Below are 13,855 nucleotides of genomic sequence, written 5' to 3'. Positions count from 1 at the left end.
GGCATTTTATCTGATGCTTTGGATCTCTGTAGATACCTTTAGGAAATTTCATTTGCTGGACAGTTAGCCTGTTTCCTAAAGTTTGCAAATATCCTGTTCTATTTTAATGCTCTCCTAAAGCATTTATTCCGGGCTGTGTATTGTCCACAAAAACCAATTAACACACTCCCAAATCAATTTATCAAGTATTTAATAGCAAGACTGGATAGAATACGATTGAAGGGGGATTTCGTGAACACACGGTTTGTCATTGGGTTCCTAAAAATAACTTCAACTCATATTTTAACCTCCCTTAAGATTGGGGTAAAATCCAAACTATTATTGTAACAGCAACAATAACTGGCATTAGTGTAGTGCACATGTTTTTACAAAATTGGCTCAGAGCCATCGCTTTACTAATTCTTTCAATAACTCTCTGAAGGCAGCTGAGCATTACCAAACAAATTCTTGCTACAATATTGATCTGACTAGGGAAAATGCAAAAAACAGTCATTTATCCTTGTAATGCTGATAAGAAAACCTAAAATGGCTAAGGTGGCTTGTAAAATACAAAAGTTTATGCTTTTAGCTTAATTTTTATTTTCATTTTTTAACATTCCTATTAACCTTGACTCACAAGATCACCAGGTTTTTCTACTCTCAACATACTCATGCTTTTATTTTTCTTATCTTATAGAAACTGATCATTCTTTACACAAATATGGAAAGATCAAAGTGGATCATTTAAATCTCCTGACAATCAACATCTATTCATGTAAAACAACCAAACGGCACTGAGTCACCATGTCCAGCCCATGCTCCCATGGCTCCCAGAAGTCACTATATGTCTTCTTCCCATTCAATGACTCATCCGTTGTTCTTGCTTGAGAGAATAATACTTATTACTCTAGGTGAAGACCACTTATCCCAGAGGCCACATCAGGATATGCATATATTTTTATTGCACTTCCCTTGAAGTTCTAGAATTTAGATCCATTAAATAAACCAAAAGAGCATACATCATTATAATAACTAAGTCTAAATTGTTCAGTCAGCTCATTTAATGTATTCCTAAGAAGAAAGAATCAAGAAAACCTGTTTAGAAGACTTAAACCCCAATGTATGCAACTATGCCCAGATTTGTTAAAGATGCCATGATACAATGATGGCTCATTGAGTCAAAGTATTCTCTAGACAAGACTGTCAACTTGAGTTATAATCCCTTAGAGCATACATTACAAACCCAACGAATTAGTTCAAATGGATCTGTCATTCTAACATGCCCCTACAGGGATATGGGTGACAGGGACAAGCATGTCTCTAACTGGAGACACTGTCTCAAGCAAGATAGAATGTTGTAGACACTTGATGGTTGTTTACTGACCCACAGACCTATGTGTACCTCCACACACACAAGCAAGAACACATAACCACATACATTCATACATCAAACACACATTAAACTACATAAGTAGTTAATATAATGGCAACATAACTTTTTATTTCCTACCATCATGGACTGACTACTCAATCTGTGAGGCAAATAAACCTTCTTCAAGTTGGTCTCATCCAGGTGTTTAGCACAGCACCAAGAAAAGACAACCCATGTGTCTGTCGAAAAACCATTGTGACTTTACATTTCTATTCCTTGTTTATTAAGGAACCCACAGTGAACTCAGTTGTATTTCACTATAGACAGGGATTGCCATAGCCCCTGCCTTGGGGGCTACTGAACAAGGTGTGGGATCTTCTTGAGTTTAGAAGCCTTTCCCTTCTACACATCCTCCCCTTTATTGAAGGCTTCAGACTGAGAAAACACGATGTTCCATATTTTGAAAATGTCTAAGAAATATGTGCATGTGTAGATGAATTCTAAGGCCCCAAGGAGCACAGAAACAGCTTTCTCCTAGGAGGTTGTATTTCTCATTTCTAACCTTAAAAAAGCTAACTTTTCAAGACACTGCTCAGGTTCTGGGGAGTGAGCTTATGTTTTCTGAAGGTGATAATGAGATACTTAACTGAAGTCTTTATGGGAATATTAGCTCTCAATAAATTCCTTTTCATTGTCCCTTTCAAATTTTTCTTTTATTTGTTAGTATCTTATTCTTTGTTTTTCCAATCAAAGATAGACAAATTGCCAGGTAAATGTTGTAACTATCTCCTTGTATGTAAAGAGGTATATTCAGTTATAGCATGACCCAGATAAGATACCTTTCAATGCAAAAGAGAAGAGTTTAATTAGCATACCAAATACACTATGCAAAATGTTACTGTAATTATTTCAATTAATTTGGCAATAGACCAGGGTGCAAAGTGCAAACTAAATCTTATTACCATGTCTTAATTCAGGTCCTTCCCAAAGCAAGGCTATTAATTTATTAGTCAATGTAAACTCAGAGATACAGGGATGGACAAAAGAGAATAAGAAAAGAAGTTGAAAAACAGAAGGCAATGTTCTTTTCTTAGTATCATTCATTTACTTTGTATTAGTGAGAACTCTGTCCAGTGCCTTACACATGCTAAGCAAGAACTCTACCACCAATCAACATTTCCAGTACTCTTTTTCTGTATGCTCATTTTGAATTAATTTATAACATTTAATGAAAATATACTTTCATAATTTTTCCTCCTGCTTCAAACTCTCCCTTTCATAGGCCTTCTTGCTTACTCTCAAGTTCAGGGTCTCATTTTGTTTGTTCTCTCTCTCTCTCTCTCTCTCTCTCTCTCTCTCTCTCTGTGTGTGTGTGTGTGTGTGTGTGTGTGTGTGTGTGTGTGTGTGTGCGTGTGTGTATTTACTATTACCTATATGTATAATATTTCAGGACTGACCAGTTGGTATTGAATTATCAATAAGGGAGAATATCCCAGAAGGTTAATTCCCAATCCCATCTCTTGCTTTCAAGAGTCATTGTTTGCATGTACTTTTATTTTGTCCTAAGTTGTGGATCCATAAGAATTCCCTCTTCCACATTACCATGTTTATTAGTATTAGTATTGCCATTTGGCTCAGGCCTTATTCACACAGTCATTTTGTTGCAGTATCATGAATTCTTTGTATTTTCTAGAAGACTCAATCTCAACACAGTTCCTGAATCTCTAGCTCTTACATTCTCTCTTCCTCTTTCTGATCTGTTTCCAGAGCCTTATTTATGGGAAATGTGTTGTAGACATATCAACTGAGGCTGGGCTCTTCCTGATAATTTGTTCTCTGAATTTTGACCAGTGATGAAGAGTGTCTCAGATTCCCAGTCTGATATTTTCATTACTCTACAACTCAGGTTGGGGTTATAGTTATAATCATCCTGCCACTGAGCCCAGATATTATTCACTCTTGATTGTTCAATTCCAACATGTATTTGTGTTTATAGAAATCTATGTATACCCAGTGGTGATTAGCAATGATTCACAAACATACACATACATACCACACGGGGGTGGGGTGAGGATACGTCTAGTGGGAAGTAGATTATACTTAGATAGGAGGAGTTCCCCTGTCTTACTGCTGTTAGGTAACTATTTACAGTAATGTAACTATACATTTCAAAGAGGCAGAAAGTATTTGAAAGTTTTCACCGTAAGAGAATGGCCGGAATTTGAGAAAAATAGATATATTTCACCTGATTGAAGAAGCTGATGTTATACTTATTCATATGGATTTTATATTCTTGTTTAATAGCTAAAAATAGACTTTGGTTTAAAAAGCCCAAGGCAATAGTAATAATTTTGATAGCATCAAGGCATACCACTTTTCATCTTTCACAGTAATAAAATGATTAATATTTTTCAAGTTTCATGGAATCAATAGACTTGGATTAACCTCAGATTTAAAGCCAAATAGAGAATCTTTTCTCCTTTTCCTGCATTTACTCAGAAACCTGTGCTCTTTGTGCATGTGAACATGCACATGTGCACACATGCAAACGTGTGCTTGCACATACAAACACACACACACACACACACACACACACACACACGAAAAAAAATCTCTTCGTAGTATGAATGCAATGCATAGGAAATCATACCTGCAATATTTGTAAGGACAATGTGTGATATCTATTTGCCATAAGCCCAACAAAGTTTCTGAAGAAATTCAGTATCTCATATGTGCACACCAAGAAAATGATTTCATTGATAGATTCAATACATCTCTGAATAGAAAGCTAAAATTAGAATCAGATAGAAGACTGCAAATAAATTCTGTTGAGACTCTGGACTTGCTACACTGCATGATCTTACTTAAACATTCTAACTGGCTCTTTTACTATTCAAAGCTAGCATATCTGTACTTACACTTAGTAGTTAACACTTAACCTCTCTTCTTGTGTGTTTTTTTCAAATAGTGAAGCATCTGGGAGTCAGGCATCAGCACTGATTTGCCTGATTTGTAACAATCACGTCTGCTCTTTGAAAGTTAGGCTTCTCTACCCCAAGGCTAGATATGATCTAATGGTTTGACCCCTCTTGCATGCTTCCTTTCAAAGATAGACAGCAATACTCTTTCATTACATCCATAATTATGACCTAATTTTATAGAGAATTTGCAGACAACATGTCTAGAAGGAAAACCACACAGATTAATAGGTATGATAAAAGATTATTTCTGCAATTTGTTTACTACCAATAACATGATGGGGGCAAAGAGCAGTGTGATGAAGGAGGGGGTTTTGAAGGAGTAATAACCAGATAAATGGACTCTTTACCTGAAATACAACATAGAGCAAGGCTTTATGCTCCTCATAACATCATTGGGAAGGCGCTGTGTTAAGTAGCATAAGCAATCTTTCCTTTGGTTTTCTGAACAGTAAAATCTATCTTTGGCCCTATCCTTGTACTTACATCAGATACATGCTATATTCACAAATTTGTTTACTCCCTTTTGGCCTTATTTCCACTGGAGCAGTGTTGGATGAAGGAAGATGTGTGGACTGAGGGATGGAGGAATATGATAGGGTAATTTGACAAAATTCAAGGATAATTAAATCTGAAAGCAAATGGGACTCTGAGTAGGAGCCTCACTTGAAGCAATCGCTTCCTTGAGTTCTGTTCTGCACGCTTATTCTTACTGGTTAATATTCCAAATGGTTAATGACTCTTGAAAGTTCTCACTCAGAAACTTAGCAGATCTACCTGAGGAAAAGTTCAGTAGATGAGGAGGGAGGGATCAATAAAAATCAAAGTGTGATACACTTCAGAAAGAGCGAAGTGCCTGGCCATGAGTGAAAGTCTTTAGAGGCAGGGCGGGGTTGGCTTCTAAAAGGTGGCTATAGTCCTGTCTCCCTTGTTTCAGTGAATTTCTCCGTTCAAAGGGGCAGATAAAGTGGTGTTGTTTGTTGTTTTGAATATGATAAATATATTATATGTCACAGCATAGTATTTCTCTGTGTATTTCAAAACACATATGTACAGCTCTTTTGTAAGACAGCTAGAAGGAAAAGAATTAACACTAATTCAAGAATTCCAAGTTGCTTGCTTCTATCTGGTGTGCTCTGAAAGGAATATTTACATCTATTGTCATCTAAAGGGATACAATGAGGGATGATTCCATTGAGGATTATGTATTAACTCCTACTCGTCATTCCATGTCTTTTTCTCTAGAAAGGTTTTATAGGACAATAATCTAAGAATTTAAAAATATGATCAAATACCTAATTAAATAGAACTATCTATGTCTAATGTAACAAAATTTAACAATGTATGAAGGATGCATTTTATAGGTCTTTGATGTTTGCAATTTTTGATTTTCTTATTTCTCACATAAATTTGTACTTTCATGTCATGAGTACGGGATTATATCTTAACTATTAATGTTTCCTGGACAGCACTAACAATGCCGGTTATAGTTACATCTCTGAACCTAAGGTTAAGTCCCACCCTCCAACCCCAATTAGAAGGCCAACTGTAATAAATGAATTAAATGAAGATTTATATGTCTATAAGCAGATAGACATATATATTTAGATAGTGTTCCCATTTACATATTACTTATGCTTTCATGGGATAGATGATTCCTAACGATATTGGGAATATCTTCAGAAAGAGCTAGAAGGTAACAGTTCTTAAATTCTTGTGAATTTAAATGTAAATAATTGATATGCAGGATAATTGATATGTGACCCTAAAGGGGTCACAACCCACAGATTGAGAACCACTGAGTCTAGAGTCTAGATTGTAATTTTTTGTTTTTCGTTCTTTGGTTTTTCATCAAAGTTTTTTTTTGCTTCTTTTTTTTTTTACTTTCTTTGTTTAAATCAAATCTCCTCCATTTTGTTGCGCAAACTGACACGTTTTACTTGTATAGACTCCCTTGAACTTATAATGTCCACAAGACATTAATAAAATAGTCTTGAGTTTATTTTCTGCTTTAAGTGTGTGTGTGTGTGTGTGTGTGTGTGTGTGTGTGTGTGTGTGTACTGTGTATGTATGTATACTTGTTGGCTCCCTTTTAAGAGCCCTTACACAAATCAAATCTCTGATGTAATGAAGATACATCTGGTGTCTCTTGATGTATCATCCTAAGACCTAAATTGAAAACCTAAAATTCTCTGTTCTTTATTTCTTCTATTTGACTCTGACTCTTAGAGAAGAACAAACACATCTTAATCCTCTGGGGAACCAAGATTAGATTCAAAATATTTCTTAAAATAAGGATATGGGAAAAGAGGATAAGAATACATTGGTTCAACTTTTACCACCAATACAATGTATTATAGTTAACATCCCCCTATATACCATAATGCTAATTTAAAACCTTAGGTGATCAAAGAAATGCATGAACATGGTATAAAATGGCTCCCCAACTTCTGCACAACTGCACTGCCAAGAACCATGATATCCTATTGCAAATATCTGCAGGTTTTATACAAGCGAATCCACCATCATTCATAAATGCCTATGTATATGCTTTTTTCTTGTCATTTCAGACATGATTTAAAACCATAGAAACATCCAGTCCTTCTATTCCTGTTCTCCCACTGTCATTCATAAAGTTTTGGTCTTGTGTGGCTACTATATGGCATAATTTTGTAACCTACTTTATGGCATACAAGTGATGATCATGCATCGTTATCACTAGTGCAGTTTAATTTGTCAGTATGTAGCCTTCTTACTAAAAGTGAGATCCTGGTGTCATTGGAGCTTCTAGAGTAAAATCCTGGCACCTGACAGCTTTCCAAATCCAGGCTCATCTACCTGTGTTCAATAGATCAATTATGGAGACAAAGTGAAATCAATAACAGTGGGCTTGTGGCCATAGTAGGAAGGGAAGCAAATAAAGCAATCCAATGACTGGCATGTTCATCTTCATGGTAGTGAACTGAGGTTCAGATTTAAATGGAGGACAATAGCTGTGTATAAATTAACAGTCCTGATCACTGTGTGTTATGTTTAGCAATTACAAGATAGACTAACACATTTTCAGAACTATGCATAATCTCATCCAAGGAAACAAGTTCTGCCTCCTTTGACTGACAGCAAGAGTTTGATTCTTTTTTTTTTTTCTTTTCTTTTCTTTTTTTCAGACCTGGGGACCGAACCCAGGGCCTTGCGCTTGCTAGGCAAGCGCTCTACCACTGAGCTAAATCCCCAACCCCAAGAGTTTGATTCTTTACTTCAGTAGCGTAAGATTCTTAAGGAAATCCTGATTCCTTGAGGTTCGTTACTTCAATAGTTTGATAACCAAAGATAAAGGAACAAATGTCTCTCCTTAGGATAACTTTGCCCCTGCTGGGATAGGTACACTGTGTTAAAGTGGAGAGGTAAAGTGTTTTTTATGTGACGGTAGAACTTAAGAATGTTACTGTACAAAAAAGGTAGCTTCCCAAGTTGGAAGCCACAGTGAGGGATGCTACATAAAGAATCAGTAGCAAACACATGTGAAAGGCAGGAGCAGGAAAATGTCACACATGTTAAGCGGAGAGAAGGGACAAAAGAAGCAATTTCAAAAACACAGAAGATGGATATAGAAGATGGATATCTTTGAAGCCAATTCAGGTAACCAAGCTTCCTTAAGCAGGGCCATTGCAGGGCTACAGGAAGGAAAAGTGATTTTTCTTTTTATTAAAGCAACTAGAAACCCTGGAGTATTTAGCGGGGTATGACATCTGATCAGGGCAAAGAAACTATGATAATTCAATGCAAGAGCTGTGTGATGCTCTCTCTGAACATCAATTTATTTCTCCTTTCTTTTAAGGACATAAGTGAAAGGTGTCTTGGCCCTTATCACTCTGTTCTCCTTGCAAATAATTCATCACATAAGTTTAACTTGTGCTCCTAAAAATTGCTCTTTAAAGAAAAATATCATAGCTCATTAATTCATAAAATCAGTGAAATCCTAGACACCCTTATAATAAAGGGGAATTTAATTATTTTATGCAAAGCATTGCCTTTTAGTTCAAATAGATAAGCTTTAATGTTACTGTGATTTGTCAGAAAAGCATCCATGTAAAACTATTGAAATGAAAAATATCCTAAGACCACTTTTATTTATTTTTCCTCATTTATCATGTCAAGTGTTAATACACATAATTAACATTTATGAAAGGCCATTCAAATTCATAGCAAAAAGGGTCTTATTTTCGCTAGGAAGAACTTAACTTCCTATCATTCAAATAAATCTCATTGTGTCTTCTATCAAGTGGTTCACACTTGGCTCAATTTTATTGTCTCTATCTGGAGTGCAAGTTGATTCATATGACAAATAGCTATTATTATATCTACAAGCCTCAGAAGTTAATAGTTTTGCAGTGTGGCTACGTAGTGTATTAAGCATCCCTAAGCACAGACATTGCTGACTAAGTTTTAAGACAACAGACAAGTATGAACAGTGCCTTGAAGTTTGGTAACCGGTCAAGAGTTCTCAAGACAATAATATCCTCATTGTGTAGCCATGGGACTCGAGGCAAAGCTTCCCTGAGATCTCACATCTGACAAGAATTCTCATGCAAACATGAAATCTGCCTAGTTTTGGGGCTGGAGAGATGGCTCCGTGGTTAAGAGCACTGACTGCTGTTCCAGAGGTCCTGAGTTCAAATCCCAGCAACCGCATGGTGACTCACAACCATTTGTGATGAGATCTGATGCTCTCTTCGGGTGTGTCTGAAGATAGCTACAGTGTACTTATAAATAATAATAATAATAATAATAATAATAATGATAATAAAGTCTTAAAAAAAGAAAGAAATCTGCCTAGTTTTACTCTCTCTGCCTGTAGTTAGTTGGTCCACATGACAAAATGTTCCAGTTCAGCTGAGGAATGTGAATGCAGAGCTTTCTGTGGTTTTTGATGAATGATTTATGGTAGTTTGAAGGCAGGAGCTGGGCTTTTAAAAATTTGCCCTTTACACTTTATCATTAATACTTGTGACTATCACATTGTCACACAGTCTAAAGAGCCAACTTAGGGAAGCCAAGCCATGTGACAAATCCGAAAGAGAAAATGTGTGTAGCCTCCCACATCTTCCAAATCATGTTTCTACTTTTGTGGGCTTGTCTTACATTCCAGGATCTTTAATCCATTTGCTTGTTTTAGATGTCATCCTTTGAGTCCCTTGCTTTTGCAAACGTTGGTCAAAGAAAGAGAAACTAACCTGGTCAAAAGAAACACCAACAAAGGGAAAGAAATAGAAAATCATTGAGTCTATGGATTCGAGCTAAATTTTTATTGATCGCTGGTAGACAAAGTACATTTTTAAAAAAAAACAGAGTGAAAATAAGAAAAAAATTGTAGACCACGAAAAGGGAGTGACTTCCCTGTGTCTTCTATTAAATATCAGACCTTTGATTAATTATTGAGAATACACTTCCTGAAGCCACACTGTAAGATTTTGGAAAACACATATACGAGTAGTGTTCTGTCTACTCCTGGAGTTTTGTTTGCTTGTTAACAAACTTCAAGACAAAGGAAACAGAACTGTGTCTGATATATGTTTCAAAACCCCCATCCAGCCACTGAAGAATCTATCTTGCCTTGTTACATAGCTTTCATTCTTCTGCCAAAAACATTAAATTTAATAACTTTTCTCATTCTTAAAGACTCTGCAAAATGAGCCATAACCAAATATATATTTTTAGAAGAATCCTAAAAGTCCAAGGAAGATAGAGAGATAGTGTTTTATTGACTCATGAATTTGATAATTATTTATTCTGTGCTACCACACGAATGCCAGAGAATATGGTTGTGATCAAGAAGAGGTTAATCATTTTAAGTACCATATATTAAGATAGTGTATAACATATGGTCACATAGCATGGTATTCTTGTGGGACCCCTAACAGCAGGAATGAGGAGTATCTTTTCCTCCTCTTGGGTTGTCCTATCTAGCCTTGATAAAACTTTAAAGTGGTCAGTGAACAACATAACTCCAATGTATAACAGGTAGTCTTGAAGAAAGTAAATCGGGAATACAATTTTTTAAAGCGCTAAGAAAAATACTTTTAATGAATTATTGGAAAAGGATAAATAAAAAGAAGGCAATTTCTCACTGAAGAAAAGCATCAAGAATCCAAATGTACAAAGCATGGAAGAGCGGGTTCCACTTCCTAAGGCATCCGGTTAGCAAGCTTTCAGTAGCACCAGCAGGGGCTGTGATTGGTTAAGAAGAAATTAGATTCTGCCAATGCCCCACAGTGAACAGCAGAACTGGGGACTGTTTTCAGGTCATGTTCATTCTGGAAGTTGTGTGTATGTGTGTGTGGGGGGGCGGGGGTTGGTTTCTGCCTGAAGTGCAGAAGCTGTTTCCAAAGCCACTATTGAAGATACTAATGAGAAAATATACAGAGGAGAAAACTGAGTACAGCTGACTTCCAGAATAAAAGAATGGGATCTGTAGGGATCAGTAGAAGGGATCTGTAGTGGTCACAAGAAAATATAATAAACAGGTTATGAAGGACCTGTGTGCAATAGGTTGGGTCTCCACTTATGGCAAGAGTTAAAGTGTGTTGTTGGGAGGAAAATGGAGAACTTGCAATAATTTTGGGTGAGGGGTTTCTCTGGTATTCTTTGCACTTGGAATGCTGAGGCAGGATGGTCAGATGTTCAAGGCATGTCTGAGCTACATAAGATACTGCCTTAAATGCACAAGAACTTGTAGTAATTCAGATGTGACAGTTTCCCAATGTACGACCCCTTCCCTTCAACATTCAAATGTGGTGACTCAAATGTCAATCACCTCAGTAAAGAATAGACGCTCCTCTCTTCCTGTGGGGACCTTTTGCTAAGCTGTGCAAAGGGAGAGTTTTCTCTCATCTGTTCAAGGGCGAGTTTGTATTCAGCCTGCTCATTTCTTCCTTGGCTAATTGCTCTATGTTGCTTTTATGACTCTATGTATCTTGCTATTGACAATAGGCATGAATCCAGATTGCTTCTCGTGTTCTTCAAGCTGCCATCAACAAAAGCATGTCTTACAGAGAGTGTTTAGGAAAAAAAAGCAGAAGGCTACTTTCTTTTGTCAGCAGTTTACTCCCAAATCATTCTCAACAACACACACACACACACACACACAGCCTGTCAAGAATCTGTGGCAAAGTCAGTTTTTTCTATTATTTATGTCAGCACAATATGATTCTTTCTCTAACAGCTCACTGTTGAGATCAAACCAGAAAGTACTTCAGAGATGTAGGGAATCATACAATGATCTTCTTAGAATCCATAAATAAGCTATTCAAAGAACCAAAGGCATATCAATGAAATTTTCACAGTTTTAGAAATATTTTCATGCATTGTATTTCCTGACAAGATCATACAAATATGATCTTGTCTCTAGGGCCTGTAAGTGATATAATGTAAAGGAAAGGCAAACATTTGGCATGAATTTTATTTTTTTGTTTTTTCCCAAAATGTGCTCAAACACATCATGACATCAATTTTGGGAGGAATTTATGGTTTCATAATTGAGCATAGTAAGACTTGAAAAGGAATTCAGGTTTTCAAAAAAGGACTAGGTGTCTTTTACAAAGTAAAGAAAGACAAGGAGATATGAACAAGTGAGTTTACACACTGATATATTCAGTTCAGGTAACACAGAGAGAAAAATCTCTAAAGCCCCTCACCTGAAGTTCAGCTGACACGAGGACTCCACTGGAGGAAGAGTGTAGCTTCTACTTTCCAGATGCACCACATCTTCTTAAGACCAGAGAGCGTTCCCCAGGCATACCATACACAGCTTCCTTCTAGGCTATTCTAGGCTGTCCACTAAAGAAAGGCTTTTAATTCCAACTGAGAGTAAGCAGGTTGATAAAGCTATTTTGGTTCATGATCCAAGAAGAGAGGAGTAAACCGAAGCACTGAGTGGCGGAATCATTATGTCTTGGTGTCCACACTGGATCAGTCATTCCTGAGACATTTTGGCAATCTACGCTGCCATCTTTTAGAAGATGGACAGTCCAAGTGCTGCGATGCGTAAGTGAGCGGGGGCAGTCAGAATTTTGCAGTTGTGTAAGCATCAACATTTCTTAGAAATTATTTCAAAGGACCTTATTTATCTTGCAGATTTTTCTGGCACAGTTGAATTGTGTATCTGTCTTCCTCTCTGTCAAAAAAGAATTTTGGTTTAATAAACTAAATTAATGACCTTGAGCAGAAACATGCAAATTGGTTTTAACTGAGAGCTTCCAACAGTTGAGATATATTTCACTGTCTCTGGAGCATGGATTTATAAAACAAAAGCACCCTGAGCTGTTTTAACTACAGGAGCCAGAGGTTTTCTCCACATTTTCTCTAAACACACAACTGTCCTTTAAGGATTTTAAGAATTCTGAAGGAAAAGTATAACACCACAAAGGACAAAGGCATCTCTTTAAGACCATGTTCTTTATGTATGGTAAATGGTTTTAAAGTTTTCTTCCATCAAAATGAAAGGAGAATTATTAATGAACTCTTGAAAATACACATAAGGAGAAGCAAGCCCATGTTCGCATTTCTCATCTGGCCTCAAAGAGAGATCATTTGGTCACAGCTTGCAGCCAGCCACTCGCTCCACCATGGAAAGAAATGACCTATTTCATTTTGGTGTTTCTCACTAGAGATAAAAATATATAAAAGTTTAAAAGGTGGTATCTATTTGAGTAGATCTACAGAAAGAAATCACTATAAATATAGAGGCATATGTGTGTGCTTAGCTTTATAAAAACATATATACATACATATTATAAAAATACTTTTCATGAGCATGAATTTTAGATAAAACTTTACATACTGAAATTCTATAAATACTTTATAATAGATTTCTGAGAGGAGATGTAATTTTAAGTATAATATTTTATTAATTCTTGAGAATTTCATGTGCTCATTTTCATCCTCTGCTCCTTCCTCTATCTCATCCCAGGTCCATTGCTCTTACATTATCCCCTCAATTCATACCGTCTGCTTAATATGTATCTATACATGTATGTCTGTTATGCATCTATTATAGATATAAACTTATACAAACACATGTTATCTATGCCCATCACGTTCAGTCTGTTTACCAATCTCCTCCAGGGTATGGAGCCGTCCACTGCAGCAGGAGCCAACCATTCCAAAAATTAGTGGGTCTCCTTCTTAAGAAATGTTCATCTCCCCATTGCTTCTTGGTTAGGGCAGATATTGAGAACCTCGTGTAATTTCATGCAAGAATACTGACTGCCTTCATCCAGTGCAAGCTTCAGAAAGGTAATACAGGTGTCATGAGTCTGTTGTGTCCTGAAGACACTGTTTTGCTCCAGTCCCTGCCATCATCTTCATCTTAAAAATATTTCTGTTTCTTTTTTTCCCATCTTTATTAAATTGGGTATTTCTTATTTACATTTCAATTGTTATTCCCTTTTCCGGTTTCCAGGCCAACATCCTCCAACCCCTCCACCTTCCCTACTAAATGGGTGTTCCCCTCCCCATCCTTCCCCCC

At 36.6% G+C, this 13,855-nt stretch overlaps 1 long non-coding RNA gene across 1 annotated transcript in view; it reads right to left on the bottom strand.

The window, feature by feature from the left end:
- The window catches only part of LOC102554462 (uncharacterized), a 35,349-nt gene extending 22,992 nt beyond the window's left edge, over positions 1-12,357 (bottom strand). Inside the window, exon 1 of the long non-coding RNA XR_360488.4 lies at positions 12,024-12,357. This is a non-coding gene — a long non-coding RNA (uncharacterized LOC102554462). The remainder of the gene's footprint in view (positions 1-12,023) is intronic.
- Positions 12,358-13,855: the final 1,498 nt, after the last annotated feature.

The sequence above is a fragment of the Rattus norvegicus genome, chromosome 16 (assembly GCF_036323735.1).
Source record: "Rattus norvegicus strain BN/NHsdMcwi chromosome 16, GRCr8, whole genome shotgun sequence".
NCBI classification, from domain to species: domain Eukaryota; kingdom Metazoa; phylum Chordata; class Mammalia; order Rodentia; family Muridae; genus Rattus; species Rattus norvegicus.
The sequence above is the reverse complement of the archived record's forward strand: the minus strand, read 5'-3'. Positions and strand labels throughout refer to the sequence as shown.